This window comes from Triturus cristatus, chromosome 8, assembly GCF_964204655.1.
Source record: "Triturus cristatus chromosome 8, aTriCri1.1, whole genome shotgun sequence".
NCBI classification, from domain to species: Eukaryota; Metazoa; Chordata; class Amphibia; order Caudata; family Salamandridae; genus Triturus; species Triturus cristatus.
Window position 1 is genome coordinate 647,145,707 of NC_140591.1, and position 16,515 is coordinate 647,162,221.

Consider the following 16,515-nt stretch of genomic DNA (forward strand, 5'->3'; position numbering starts at 1 on the left):
AATTTCTACCAAGTTCTCTGGAGGAAGATCTTTTAGCCTTTTTGTGTCTAAGCTCTGGTCTGGAACTCCCTTCCACTGCACCTGTGGCAATCCCCATCAGAGTCTCTGTTTCAGAAAAGTCTAAAGACTTGGCTTTTCAGATAGGCTTTTTTCCCTCATGTCTGCTATTTCCTTAGCCATTTTCGGACCTCTCATCCCTGGGACACTCCATTTACGAGTTGCTATAAACTAAGGGTGGGCGCAGTGCTCCGCTCCACCCACGGAGTGTGCGTAGTACCGCCCACTTCGCGCTTCGCAAAGTAGGCGTAGCAGGGGCAGACTACGCACATGCCGCGGTGGAGCAGAGTTGACCGCCACCCGCCTCCCTCCCGCCCTCATTTTACAATTACTTAGAACATTACATAGAAAGAAAATTACTTACCTGAGCTGCCGCGACCCGCCGCGTCCCGGGGCTCCATCTTGCTACTTCCTGGCTTGCTTCTTCCTCACGAATGTGCATGTGCGGGCGCCCGCGCATGCGCATTCATGAGGAAAAAGCTAGCCAGGAAGCAGCAAGATGGAGCCCCGGGCCGTGGCAGCTCAGGTAAGTAATTTTCTTTATATGTAATGTTCTAAGTAATTGTAAAATGAGGGCGGGAGGGAGGCGGGTGGTGCGTAGTGGGGCTACGCGAAGTGTGCGGGTGGGCATAGATTTGCCCCCACTCTGCAATGCTTCACGTAGCCTCACTACGCCCACTACGCCCAGCCTTACTATAAACTTTATATATCACATTAATTCATTTATTCATTCATTCATTCATTTCAATCATCGTTTGGAAAGTTACTGGGAGAATTAAGGGGAGTGAAGCTAATATTTTGCCATGGATAGAGATAGCAATGGATTGGGCATTAGGTGAAGTGAATTATTGCTCTGCTCGAAACTTGCAACTTTGTTTAAGATCATACTTGGAGAGAAGTTCAATTTTGCAGAATTGCTTCACTGGACATAACAAAAAATGTATTATTCTTTACTTATATATGCTTTTTTTATGTGGTAAGGCTATGAATGACTGATTGACAGTGTGCTGTGTTTCACTTGGTGATGGGTGTGGTGGACTTCTTATTAATTAACAAAACACCATTACATAAGCAGAACCGTTCAATGGTAATGGGCTCTTGTAGCTATTGGAAGTCCACTTTGTCTGAAGTGGTAATTTCCTGTGCGTTTTATGTTGTGTGTTTGTGTGTGCCATCAATTCCCTCTTTTTTTATATCACTTTGCGATTTTTGCAGTTGTGTACATCCAATGGATGTATTAGGTAGGTGTTTTAATATATGTTTTCATTTGTACTGCTAATGTTATTTCCTGTGTCCATTGATTCCTATGTAATTCCCTTGCTGTACCTGCAAGTGAAACCAAAGGAAATGATGGACGGAGTGTTGAACATTGCAAGCACTCACCCCCAGTCAACTGATCTGGGTTTAATCCATCACCGTTCTTTAGCCCACTATGCCACCCCAGTTCAGACATGGCCATATGCAAATCAGTCTGACCCTGTGCCTCATGGGAACAGTCCAGCCCGAACTGCCAAGCCATGTCTTCCCTGGACCGGAAACAAGCTTCCTAGGACCGGTTTCTGGCATTTCAGCCGTCTTCAGCCAGGCTTGCTTGAATCCAGTGACAAAGTGAGCAAGGGACTCACGTCTGAGCATACCCTGCCAACTTATGGCGAACTAAGCAAAACCAAAGGAAATGATGGACGGAGTGTTGAACATTGCAAGCACTCACCCCCAGTCAACTGATCTGGGTTTAATCCATCACCGTTCTTTAGCCCACTATGCCACCCCAGTTCAGACATGGCCATATGCAAATCAGTCTGACCCTGTGCCTCATGGGAACAGTCCAGCCCGAACTGCAATGTTCAACACTCTGTCCATCATTTCCTTTGGTTTTTGCTTTGTTCGCCATAAGTTGGCAGGGTATGCTCAGACGTGAGTCCCTTGCTCACTTTGCCACTGGATTCAAGCAAGCCTGGCTGAAGACGGCTGAAATGCCAGAAACCGGTCCTAGGAAGCTTGTTTCCGGTCCAGGGAAGACATGGCTTGGCAGTTCGGGCTGGACTGTTCCCATGAGGCACAGGGTCAGACTGATTTGCATATGGCCATGTCTGAACTGGGGTGGCAGAGTGGGCTAAAGAACGGTGATGGATTAAACCCAGATCAGTTGACTGGGGGTGAGTGCTTGCAATGTTCAACACTCTGTCCATCATTTCCTTTGGTTTTTGCTTTGTTCGCCATAAGTTGGCAGGGTATGCTCAGACGTGAGTCCCTTGCTCACTTTGCCACTGGATTCAAGCAAGCCTGGCTGAAGACGGCTGAAATGTCAGAAACCGGTCCTAGGAAGCTTGTTTCCGGTCCAGGGAAGACATGGCTTGGCAGTTCGGGCTGGACTGTTCCCATGAGGCACAGGGTCAGACTGATTTGCATATGGCCATGTCTGAACTGGGGTGGCAGAGTGGGCTAAAGAACGGTGATGGATTAAACCCAGATCAGTTGACTGGGGGTGAGTGCTTGCAATGTTCAACACTCTGTCCATCATTTCCTTTGGTTTTTGCTTTGTTCGCCATAAGTTGGCAGGGTATGCTCAGACGTGAGTCCCTTGCTCACTTTGCCACTGGATTCAAGCAAGCCTGGCTGAAGACGGCTGAAATGCCAGAAACCGGTCCTAGGAAGCTTGTTTCCGGTCCAGGGAAGACATGGCTTGGCAGTTCGGGCTGGACTGTTCCCATGAGGCACAGGGTCAGACTGATTTGCATATGGCCATGTCTGAACTGGGGTGGCAGAGTGGGCTAAAGAACGGTGATGGATTAAACCCAGATCAGTTGACTGGGGGTGAGTGCTTGCAATGTTCAACACTCTGTCCATCATTTCCTTTGGTTTTTGCTTTGTTCGCCATAAGTTGGCAGGGTATGCTCAGACGTGAGTCCCTTGCTCACTTTGCCACTGGATTCAAGCAAGCCTGGCTGAAGACGGCTGAAATGCCAGAAACCGGTCCTAGGAAGCTTGTTTCCGGTCCAGGGAAGACATGGCTTGGCAGTTCGGGCTGGACTGTTCCCATGAGGCACAGGGTCAGACTGATTTGCATATGGCCATGTCTGAACTGGGGTGGCAGAGTGGGCTAAAGAACGGTGATGGATTAAACCCAGATCAGTTGACTGGGGGTGAGTGCTTGCAATGTTCAACACTCTGTCCATCATTTCCTTTGGTTTTTGCTTTGTTCGCCATAAGTTGGCAGGGTATGCTCAGACGTGAGTCCCTTGCTCACTTTGCCACTGGATTCAAGCAAGCCTGGCTGAAGATGGCTGAAATGCCAGAAACCGGTCCTAGGAAGCTTGTTTCCGGTCCAGGGAAGACATGGCTTGGCAGTTCGGGCTGGACTGTTCCCATGAGGCACAGGGTCAGACTGATTTGCATATGGCCATGTCTGAACTGGGGTGGCAGAGTGGGCTAAAGAACGGTGATGGATTAAACCCAGATCAGTTGACTGGGGGTGAGTGCTTGCAATGTTCAACACTCTGTCCATCATTTCCTTTGGTTTTTGCTTTGTTCGCCATAAGTTGGCAGGGTATGCTCAGACGTGAGTCCCTTGCTCACTTTGCCACTGGATTCAAGCAAGCCTGGCTGAAGACGGCTGAAATGCCAGAAACCGGTCCTAGGAAGCTTGTTTCCGGTCCAGGGAAGACATGGCTTGGCAGTTCGGGCTGGACTGTTCCCATGAGGCACAGGGTCAGACTGATTTGCATATGGCCATGTCTGAACTGGGGTGGCAGAGTGGGCTAAAGAACGGTGATGGATTAAACCCAGATCAGTTGACTGGGGGTGAGTGCTTGCAATGTTCAACACTCTGTCCATCATTTCCTTTGGTTTTTGCTTTGTTCGCCATAAGTTGGCAGGGTATGCTCAGACGTGAGTCCCTTGCTCACTTTGCCACTGGATTCAAGCAAGCCTGGCTGAAGACGGCTGAAATGCCAGAAACCGGTCCTAGGAAGCTTGTTTCCGGTCCAGGGAAGACATGGCTTGGCAGTTCGGGCTGGACTGTTCCCATGAGGCACAGGGTCAGACTGATTTGCATATGGCCATGTCTGAACTGGGGTGGCAGAGTGGGCTAAAGAACGGTGATGGATTAAACCCAGATCAGTTGACTGGGGGTGAGTGCTTGCAATGTTCAACACTCTGTCCATCATTTCCTTTGGTTTTTGCTTTGTTCGCCATAAGTTGGCAGGGTATGCTCAGACGTGAGTCCCTTGCTCACTTTGCCACTGGATTCAAGCAAGCCTGGCTGAAGACGGCTGAAATGCCAGAAACCGGTCCTAGGAAGCTTGTTTCCGGTCCAGGGAAGACATGGCTTGGCAGTTCGGGCTGGACTGTTCCCATGAGGCACAGGGTCAGACTGATTTGCATATGGCCATGTCTGAACTGGGGTGGCAGAGTGGGCTAAAGAACGGTGATGGATTAAACCCAGATCAGTTGACTGGGGGTGAGTGCTTGCAATGTTCAACACTCTGTCCATCATTTCCTTTGGTTTTTGCTTTGTTCGCCATAAGTTGGCAGGGTATGCTCAGACGTGAGTCCCTTGCTCACTTTGCCACTGGATTCAAGCAAGCCTGGCTGAAGACGGCTGAAATGCCAGAAACCGGTCCTAGGAAGCTTGTTTCCGGTCCAGGGAAGACATGGCTTGGCAGTTCGGGCTGGACTGTTCCCATGAGGCACAGGGTCAGACTGATTTGCATATGGCCATGTCTGAACTGGGGTGGCAGAGTGGGCTAAAGAACGGTGATGGTGAGTGCTTGCAATGTTCAACACTCTGTCCATCATTTCATTTGGTTTTTGCTTTGTACCTGCAAGTGACCATATGTGGTACGTGACTTACTTCAACGCCCGGTTGAAGTAGATTTGAGCCTGTTAGGGCTATAGTAGTACTAATGGAGCAGATGTGTCTAAAACTTTATTGAATTTGGAGTGGCTTAACTTTACGTAGGTCTGTGTAACTGCATGTGCATCACTGTCTACATTTCCCTTTGTTCCCCCTGCTTTGTAGTAAGTATTCATTCTTTTTTTCAGCCATGTCCACATTTAAACCTAAAATGGTGAACTATTTATGAACAGTTCTACAAACCTGTGGTGGAGAACTCTTCACAAAAGTTATAGGACTGGTGTAGGTTGAGATCTCTGACCTTGTGAATTGCACTATGAGTATGAGGAGTACTACAACAGAAGTACATATAGAAATGCTAACACATGTCTACCTGCATTTGTCACTACTTCCAATGTGGCATCAGCCCTTTGCATTTTAATTTCTGGATAGAACTCACAATTCATTAGTGGAAGGCATCCCCATTATTTTCTGCTAAGGCTACTTTAAAAAGAGAGTACTGTGGGACCTGTTAGGGAGGAGCAATGCATATTGTCAGCCGAGCCTGATTGACTGTCATCTAACAGAAAAGCATGGCACTTGACAGAGCATCATGAACAAGTTAAATGTGCTTCCCCTGTTACTCTGGGTCTTTGCACTCCAATTTAAATGTGAATCGCACGTTTACCGGTTAGCAGGCATTCTCAATTGAAATCTGCCTGCTCTTATGGATATGCAGGGCATCAAAGCACTTAGGTGTGAGGAGGAGTGCACACTGTGAGCTGAGTCCTGATTAGCATATAACTCAATTGAAAGCACAGTGCCTGTAAGAGTTTTATGAACAGATTATCTATGCCTCCTCTTAGATTCCAACACAAAAAGATGATGGACGGAATGTTGAACATTGTCAAACATTCAACCCCAGTCACAGATCTGGGTTTAATCCGTCGTTATTTTGGAACAACTGGAACGGCATGGTGAGCAAAAAAACGATGGATTTAGGCCCAGATCTCTGTACTGGGGTGAATGTATGACATTGTTCTGCATTCTGTCCATTAACTGTTGTGTTTGCATTCCTCTGAGATTCCAGCACTTTACACTTTACTTTCCTCATGAACCTCATCTGTCCTGAGTGCTATCCACAAGTTTGGTTAATTTAAACTTAGATGACTTTGGAAGGCCTCTTCCACAAGATGGAAGCAATTCCCCGATCTTGGCATCAGAGACAATCAGATGATTACAGTATGCCAATGACATTGTCCTCTTGAGCCAAATGCCAATTGGTCTGTAGCGTGGAATGAATGCACTAAAAACCTACATGGACCTGCAAGGTCTAGAGTTAAGCTTAAACAAAATCAAATTGGTCTGTCTGGTCGAAACCAAGTGTAAGGCATTTATCTGGCTCATCATGGACAAAAAGGTTGAGGTTATAGCCAAATACAAGTATTTGAGCATCAGTATGGAACAGCGGATATCCTTTAAACACCACCTAGCTGCTATACTGGCAAAAACACGTATGCTAATATTTGGATTTAAGTTGCTGAACAAAAACCTCAGATGCCCCTTACTTGGTCACCTATTAACCATAATGGCAGCCCAATTCATCCCAACAGTGGCATTTGGTATGGAAATTATGCATGGTAGAGAAACAGAAACGCTCAACATGCTCTAAACAAAAGCCTTTAAAACATTATTTTCCATTCGAAAAGCAGCATCTCCAGCCCAGTTTCTTCTTGAATTTCCCTTAAAAAATCAAAAACTACAAAGAATGAATGCCTTCGCCAATTTATGCTGGCGACTGCGCATCTCAGAGAGGGGTTTCTTAAACAACCTATGTTGAATGGAAATTGAGGAACAGCAAAGGAACAAACAAAGACACTCTTGGGGAGAATACCTAGGACAGGCAATAGACGAACTAAGTATTTGAGATGCTAGGATCGGCAGCATTGAAAAAGCTGCCTTCTGTTGAGTAACTAACTCTTCCACCAAATATCTGTCTCATTTAGTGCATAAGAACTTCTTTTCAAAGAGACGGCAGTCCTGGACAGTAATTAACTCATATAAAAGCTTAAGACCTCAGGAGCACATGTCAGCTCATTTCCACTGTCCTTAAAACATCAGTTCATGCGAGCATGTAGACAGTAAAGACTTAGGGGCCTATTAGGATATCCGTCCGCCATCCTAGCGGGAACGGGACCACCCGCCTGCCATCTCACACCCCTGATCATGATGCGACCGCCACTGCGGTGGTCGCATCTGGCATTGTAACATTGCGGCGGGTGCTGCTGGCAGCAGCACCCGCTGCAATGGTAGAATGCCATGTTGTGCATTTCCATGCACAACGAGGCAGGTACCGCGCGGTGCCTGCCACCTTGTGCATGGACATGCAGAGTGGAACCATGGGTACCCCCCCCAAGTGCACCCCCTACCCCCCCGGGGTCCCACACCTGGCCCCCAAAGTAAATCCCCGCCAGCCTTTCCATGGCGTCATTGCCGCCTTGGAAAGGCCTTCAATACCAAACATCATAATATGGATGGAGGTGCCTGCAAGGCACTGCCAGCATATATGGGTCCCAGCTCCACCCGGCAGGCAATCGTAACAATTGCCGAGTGGCGGAAAAGCAGCAGACGGACTTTCCGTCTGCCGCGATACCCACCGCCATTGTAATATGGCAGCGGGTAATTCAGGTTACGATGGCCTGACGGTTGCCACTGCCACCACGGCGGTGGCGGTCGTTGCGCCATCTTAATCACCCCCTTAGTCCAAAGCAGATAGGGACTGCAGTCAAACCCATGTTGTCATCAATGCAGATACTCATAAATAGGAAGGTATCCCCTATATTATTTTAGGGCCTAGAGGAGGGGTAAGCAACAAACAACTGTGAAAAACCTCTAAACCGACCTATATAATTTATATGGCTGGCCAATAAGGCTCATACATCAAACATATCCCCCAAATATTTTCTAGACTGGAATGAATTCATAAAACTGTATTTATTATTTATAAAATTATTTTAGCTTTTTTTCTTTTTCAAAAATTCATTACTATAAATTGACACAAGACATAAAAAAGCAACCATACGAAACAATCCAATAATATCAGTACTTCAAAACATTTTATGAGCCTAGCTTCACAAATGGCTTGATACCTCAATTAGTCTAGCATGACTAAATGGAACAGGCAGTGCAATTTCATAAAGAGCAAATAAACAATACAGATACAGAAGAGGCAAATACAAAGATAAGGATAATCCCACACTCATCCATCAGACCTTATTTCCTACCTATCAACTAGCTCATCCATACCATCATCCATACAACACTGAGAAATAATGACAAAACAATTCAGAACATGTCTGGGATCCAGTGAGTCAGGAATGAGACACTGATGGTATAACTACGTTGTGCTGATACTTCTTAGCAGTTTCTTCTCTTGTGTGTGTCTCTGACAGGATTCCCGTATGTTAAATGTAGGTCAACGCACATTTTGGGTGGGACACCATTAAAACCACCTTCATCAAGACCAATTTTGACTCAATTACTTTTAAAAGAAATGTGTTGGGTGAGTTAATCTGAAAAAATTAGACACATTTATTGGTCAAACCGGCAAATTACAAGGGACGAAAAAACCTTATTTTCAATAATTATTTTAGAGGTTACTTAATCCAAGTACTACCCGCTGGAGAGCGGCAGATGTGATCTTATCGCAGCTGACTACAGGTGTAATAGTTATCTCATGCTTATCATAAATGAAATACCTTAACTGTCTTATTCCTTAACATAATGGAATTACATTTTTATCTTCAAAATGGCGAAAGGCCCAATACGACAAAGACGAAAATCAAGAAATTCAACAATCAAAGTACAAACTAAAAAAGAACGAAGAAACCTAACCAAATAGGCCCGTGATGCAAGCAAAGATCTCTGAAATATAGAAAAGTGCCCAATAGATAAAGCAGATTGGTGAAGAGGATATTTACAAGTGATTAAAAAAAATATATATATATAAAACCTGATTCAGTTTATTTGTCTCCCAATAAATGGGCAGGTAGTAGTTCAAACTCCAAATAAGACCCTGTCTGTTGTTGTAACTATTCGAATGTAAAACAGTTTCTATCTGGAAGGAAAGAAAAAAGCTGTAAATAAAGTCTGTCACTAGGTATAAGTCCAGTGCCATTCAACCTTGAGATTTAACCCCTTGAGTGCGCACGACGTCTCCCGGCCGTCGTGCATTACGGTGGGCGTGTGCGCACGACGGCCGGGAGCCGTCGTGTTCGCGTACGCCGTTTATTTCTCCCGCACAGCGGGAGAAATAAACCCGCACGCAAGGGGTTAAAGAAGGCATCTCACTCTAACGCACAAGCAATTCGCCTATTCGTTCCCGTTTATAAATTTAGCAGCTACAAATAGACGCCATTGGCTGACCGTCCAGAAGGTTTACATAGTCATCCTGGGAATTGAGAAGAGTCACAATACCTGGGTTCAATGCAGAGAATATGGGCCCAATTCACAAAACTAACTTAAGACAAAATCCTAAACTTACTACCATTTTGGTATTCACAGAAGGCACTTACTCATTTTGGTATTCACACAAGGCACTTACTTATTTCGGTATTTACAGAGTCGATTTAGGACTCCTAACCTTAGGACTCCTAAATGCTTTCTGTGAATACCAAAAGTATTAAAGTTAGGATTTTTTTCAGTTTAGGAGTAGTAAAGTTAGGACTCCTAACTTTAGGACTCCTAAACTGAGAAAAATTCTAACTTTAAGACTTTCGGTATTCACAGAAGGCATTTAGGAGTCCTAAAGTTAGGAGTCCTAACTTTACTACTCCTAAACTGAGAAAAATCCTAACTTTAAGACTTTCGGTATTCACAGAAGGCGTTTAGGAGTCCTAACTTTATTATTGCTAAACTGAGAAAAAACCTAAATTTAAGACTTTCGGTATTCACAGAAGGCATTTAGGAGTCCTAAAGTTAGGACTCCTAATTTCTGTGAATACCGAAATGAGTAAGTGCCTTGTGTGAATACCCAAATGAGTAGGTCCCTTCTGTGAATACCAAAATGGTAGTAAGTTTAGGATTTTGTCTTAAGTTAGTTCTGTAAATCGGGCCCTATGTATTTGGATTACAGGGCTCATGGCTGAAAACACGATGCTTCACAAATTGGTAAAAAACAAGAGGAGAATATGTTACTGAACTCATGGCTGTGACTGGGTACGTCACGGAGCTATGGCAAAAACCGGGCAGCACGACTTCCTGTAGCCTACATAACTATTATATTGAGCGTCGTGGTCTTCAAAATCTGTTTGTCTATACTTTCTTAGAGAGGAAAGTTTGATGTGCCCAAAGGACACTCTGAACACGCTATGGGTGCGCCGCAAGCTGTTAAAGGTGATTAAAGTAATACTGCTGACGTTGCTGCCCTGCACTCGTATTCGTAGAGACCAACTCTATATGTATGTATTAAAAACTGCCAATGTGGTAAATTGAAAATGCTCTGTTTTTATAAAGAGCATTACATTCAAATAGCGGGCAAATCCGAATATCAGCTACCTTCTAATACGCATAGCGAAAAATTCTCTGCTGGTCATATTTACTGTGTATCTGAATGCTTACTCGCATCTTCACCTCACACCCGTCTTGCTACAGTGTGTCGGCGTTTCTCCAAATAGTTACTTCCTGTTATATTACGCATGTGCCTCATAAACTAAACTATCTTGCATTATCTCACCTTCAATGGTTCAGGGAAGTATAGGTTGAGATTACTTAGAGCGCCAACGCGTGACGACATATTAGAGTGGTAAATGAGATCTAATAGTAGATATATGTCTCTACCGACGATAGGGTCTCAATTCTGACAATGCCCCAAATCAGAATGGTATAAATATATAATGACATGCTAAAAAGGATCCTAAGGCTGATGAGATGTAGTTAACCTCTGTTATGAGATAAAGACTAAACTTCATTCCAGTGAGTGCAAATGTCAACACTCAATTATGTCATGGGAGACTGGCCTCACGTAATTTCCTATTATTGCTGTGTAGCTTTATATTAATACCAACCAGTGTATTATCATCTGCTCCCAACTAATTTACCAATAATTTGGCTCTTGTCTGCTAGCAGTTAAATGGGTGATTCATTTGTAATATAGATACAATGTGATTAACTCACATCCATAACGGGTCTCCAGTAAGATTACAATGACAACCGACTATAAAACTAGACTAAGGATACAGACTGTAGTTGGATATACCAAGTACCAGTTGGAGCTCAAACATCCAACCTGCATATTTCAGGGACTATATTTGAATAGCTAAAGCTCAAACGGAATCTCTGAGATCTCCCTTATTCTAAGTTACTACAGGCTGAGATGCAGAATATTATGAGATGGGCAGCATATGGATATATGATCAACTCCTCCAAAAGATTACATATAATTTTTTTTTATAGGGGAATTTCAAATGAGCTAGATCCTATTGAAAGTCAAGACTTTGTGTAGAGCTGCCTGCACCATTCATTTACAGCTTGAAGCGTACCTACTGCCTGCATGGTTCCATGACGCTGGTGCCATGGGTGCCTTTTGCTGAGGGGGTCAAGGAGCAAAAAAGGAGCTCCTGGTGGTACAAGATCACCATTCTCAGGTCACTATCCAAATGATTTCTTCATTCAGACCTCTAAGTACTGTGTCAAGTTTGTAGATTCAATACGTTACTCTTTCTTTTCTCATCTTTTCCACATCCTTGCCTGGCATGTGTCTTATGTCTTACATGTTCCAAAATCAGCCATTTCAGATTATCTTCTTGATGTTTAAATTCCAAACAATGTCTGACCATATGGGCTTGGAGTTTGTGTGTTCTTATGGCAGACTTATGCTCCGAGAACCTAACCCGGAACTCCCTGCCTGTTTCACCTATTTAACCTAGCCCACAAGGGCAAAGAATAAGATAGATAACGTTGACACTTTTGCAGTTTGTCATCTGTCTCAACTTGCCCGATTTGCCACCATATGTCTACTGTTTTGTAGATATCACTGAGTCACATGCATGACACTGGCCACACTTATAGTTACCTAAGACTGGAGGTAATCTATCAGTTGAAGTTAGTCTAGTTTGTTCTTGGATCTTAGATCAACTATGTACCAGTTTGTTCTTTAAGTTAGGGTTCCTCCTGTATGCTACAGTGGGTTTCTGCAGTTGCTTCTCTTCTTCATTTACGGTGAGTATTTTCCAGTTTTTGACTAGTATCTGCTTGATCTTGTAATTCAACTACACACACTAACTTTCCTGAAAGCTGTTTCACATTACCCGAGAAAAGGGCGTCTCTGTTATAATATTTTGCCCATTTCAGGGATTGATGTACTAGTCTTTTGGGGTAGCCTATTAGAAGGAGAAGCTTTTGTTACTGTTCTGCGTGCTCCATATACGTGTCCATGGTGGTACAATTTCTCCTAATTCTTTAAAATTCCCCAAAGGGGATGGAGTCTTTCTGGCATGCCGGGTGAAAACTGCTATGCTCCACAATGGTGTTCTTGGCGGTGGGTTTTCTATAAAGACTTACTTCTATCTTTCCTTGTCTTCCCATAATCCAGATATCCAGAAATTCAACTTTGTCTGCTGAATATTTACAGGTGAATTGTAGATTCTTGTCACTTAGGTTTAGCCATGTTACAAATGCAAATGCAACAGTTGATGGACAGAATGCAGAACAATGTCATACATTCACCCCAGTACAGAGATCTGGGCCTAAATCCATCGTTTTTTTGCTCACCATGCCATTCCAGTCTTGACCCTGTGCCTCATGGGTTCAGTCCAGCCCGAACTGCCAAGCCAGGTCCTTCCTGGACTGGAAACAAGCATCCTAGGACCGGTTTTGGGGTCTCACCCCTCTTCAGCCAGCATAGCTTAATTCCAGTGTCATGGAGAGCACGGGACCCACGTCTAGGCATACCCGTCCCACTCGGTGTGACAAATGCAAAAGCAACAGTTGATGGACACACATAGAGCTAGTTCTTCTCCTGATCAAAAAAATGTTGTCTATAAATCTATGCCAGTAGATTACTATCTCATAGAAAGGAGCCATCTCATTAAATATTTGGGCGCACTCAAAATCCCCCATAAAGATGTTAGCCACACTGTGTGCACAAGATGCCCCCATGCTGTTCCCCTTGATTTGCTGGTATAGGGTGTCTTTAAACTCAAAAAAGTTTTGGGGTAACACGATATTGAGACATTCTAAGATGAAGTTAACAGGACTCTCCCCAGGTACTCTGGCCAATAGAGCTGCAACATACTCTGTGGCCAGGTCCTGGGGTATATTAGTGTACAACAACTCGATATCAAGGGTGACCAGGAATTGTCTTTCATGGTCAAATGGGATATGTTCCAGTGTGGCTATCATGTTCCCTGTATCTTTGATGTATGACGGATATAGTATAGTTAGAGGGCACAGGAAAGCATCCACACATTTTGACAAAGACTCCGTGCATGAGTTGATGGACAAAATGATAGGTCTAAGGGGTGGGTCTAATACATTCTTGTGAGTTTTAGGGACTCTGTATATGGCTGGTGTAACTGCATTGGTGTTGTTAAGAAAATCCAATTATTTTTTACAAATATACCCGTCTATGAAGGCTTTAGATGTAACCATTTCTATTTCTTTCCTTAAGCATTCTAATGCTGTTGCATTGGCTTTTTATAATGTTCTGGTATTTGCAACATAGATTCCACTTTGCCAGTGTATCGATCTGTATCAGGCATCTATGCTGATACAAATAAAAGACAATAGTACACATCCTTTGTTTATGCCTAGCAGTCATGGCCCAAAGCAAAAATTTACCTAACCAAACATTTTTTGAACTTCACATTTGCAACTGCAGACAAGCCGTTGTCACTTGTTTGAGTGATGCCTGTATCCACTTAGCTTGCCAGGGAACAACATTTTTTAAACCGGTATCGAAGAAACTCTGAGACATTAGGGCAGAGAATGGACATGGGCAGACAGCACTTTGAAAACAGGAAATGGCATGGTCAGTATGCACTTTAAACATCTCTTGAAAAATGTGCATGCACTTTATATTAAAAAACAAGGGAGGGGGAGTATTTAACTCATAAAGAGATGACATTTTGAAACCCGATATCAAAGAATAGACACGGTCAGCATGCAGTTTAAAAACTCCTTGCACAACGCACAAGCACTTTACAATCAAAAACAAGGGGGGACAAAAGTACTGCACAGCTCAACAAGGCACCCTCCTACACCAGTTAAAGGTATATAGGAGCAGGTTTCTGATGTGTAAAAACAAAAATACATGTATTTTCCCAGACACTGTGAAAAAATCGCTCATTTGCACAATATGAGGATTGGCACATAATGAGCATAACAAGAAAACAGCCATACAAGGACATTAAGAGACTCACACATAAGACTTCCAATAGTCCAATTGTTTACCATTTGTCATTTTACTTCTAAATATGAACTGTTTATTTTACAGTCGTATTTGACTGTTACTTGCCATTCTTTCAAGACCTGCTATTGCTATTAGTGGTATGCAATGGTTTTTATTAACTATGCAAATAAATTTACTTTTCAACTGTACTGGGTGACACACACACCTCATCAAATTCTGATGCCTCTACTGGAAATAAAGTGTGGTGATGCAACTCAGATAGAGGAAGACACATGCAATGTACGGGGACTGTGGTTACACCTCTAAAAAAAACAATCTTACCCCTCTGACAGAAGACAAATTTAGACCAATCTCTCTTTTACGCAGTGACACTAAGATCAACGAGAAATTCATAGCCAGATGCATTTCCAGATTTCTGGAGGGTGGCCAGTTGTTAGTCAGTCAAAAAATATTTAGGGTTGTCCTTGGAACAGAGTCCCCCCTGGTTGTTGCCTCTAATGAACTCAGATGGAGTAAGGATGAAAATATGCCTACTTGCTCATTCTGCTGAATCTTTCAGGTGCATTTTAAATGGCTGAACATTCCATTTTGATGGAGTGAATTGAGACGGTGAATATATATGTGACCAACAATGGATGTATTCCTTCCTCCCTGATAGAATCCAAACTGTAATGCACCCTTGATTTTGTTCAAAGGGCCTGATTACAAGTATAGGTGCTATTTATGCCACCTAATAAATAACAATACCATGAGGTCCCTTGTTTATCGGGTGCAGTAAATAGTAACTAGTAAGAGTTCTGGGAAATAACATGTAGATATTGGTGTTTAACAAATAAGAATCTGCATGATATGTTAAATACCTTATACCTTTTCCCCATTAAATTTCGGAAGGTTTGACCTGCTGAAATGTAAGGATTGTTGAGTTATTTAATACATCCATTAAATATCTGATGTGTTAAATTAAATCAAACCAATAATTCTGATCTATGCTTAAATAGGGGTATACACATGAGCAAGAATTTAATGAGAAAATCTGAATCAGGTCCTAACTCTTTAAAAGTTGATTGTGGTGTTTCCTGTAGCTCCTTCCTTTCCCCAATATATTTTAACATGTATCTTCAGCCCCTGGCTTTGGTTATGAATACCTCTGTCTTCAAATGCCAGTGACACTCAGTTCATCTGGAAATTTGATAAATTCCATAAGTGAAGATTCATACTGGATTACCACTGGTTGGCCTTCAACTTCTATAGGCTGATTTCCTCTAAAGCAAAATTAGCATTGCTTGTATGAGTACCTCTTTGGTTGCAGACTAGAAACCCCCCAGTATATGTGAGATTCCACCACTATGCTAAAAGGTAAGGAGAATGAGATTCTGGTTAGACACTGAATTTAACATGGTTCCCAGGATTAAGTCACTAGTCTCTTCTTGTTATGTTCAGATGAGAATCTTGTAAAAGTTTAAACCCTTTATTCCAGTACATTTTAGGCCATGTCCACTGAATACCTTGATTCTAGCCAGACCAGATTATGTGAGCATAAACTATTTGGGGTTCCCAGCTTCATCCATTCATCAACAGAAGAAGGTTCAGATTAGGGCATCTGGCTGGTTTTCTGCTCTAGGTTCACAGGCCCTTTGGAGTATATATTAGATACAATTCATAGCAGGAAAAAGAAATCACATTTCTCTGGCACACAAAGCTCTCCATGAATAGGGTCCAACTTCTTTACAAATCTTCTTTTTAAGATTTGTGTATACTTGTGTTTTATGTTCTTCCCCGCTAGAACTGTTGACAGTACAACACTTCAAGAAAACTTGCTGATCAACAATTTCGTTTTTGCCAAATCATCTCCCGCTTCTGCATTTCCTAAATCATTAAAGATTCACGTTTTCTACTAGATCCCAAGAGAGTCACATTTAGATCATTGCCATGAAGCCTTAGGACATAATCTTTCACTTTATATATTCTCGTTCTTTAATTCATTCACTCATTTATTCCCAGAAAATAAATGTGCATTTCTTTGAGAAATTAACATGTGGATAATGAAGTAATGCAAACAATAGCTTTGTATTTAATTGAGGAACTATAGTGTGAATAATGAAGTAATGACAAACTCAGGAAGTGGTCTGTCAGCGTTACTAGATCAAGTGGTCATTGTCATTCATGTACTCAACAGTTAATTAACATGCAGCTTACTACTGAGGTGCAAAAGAGA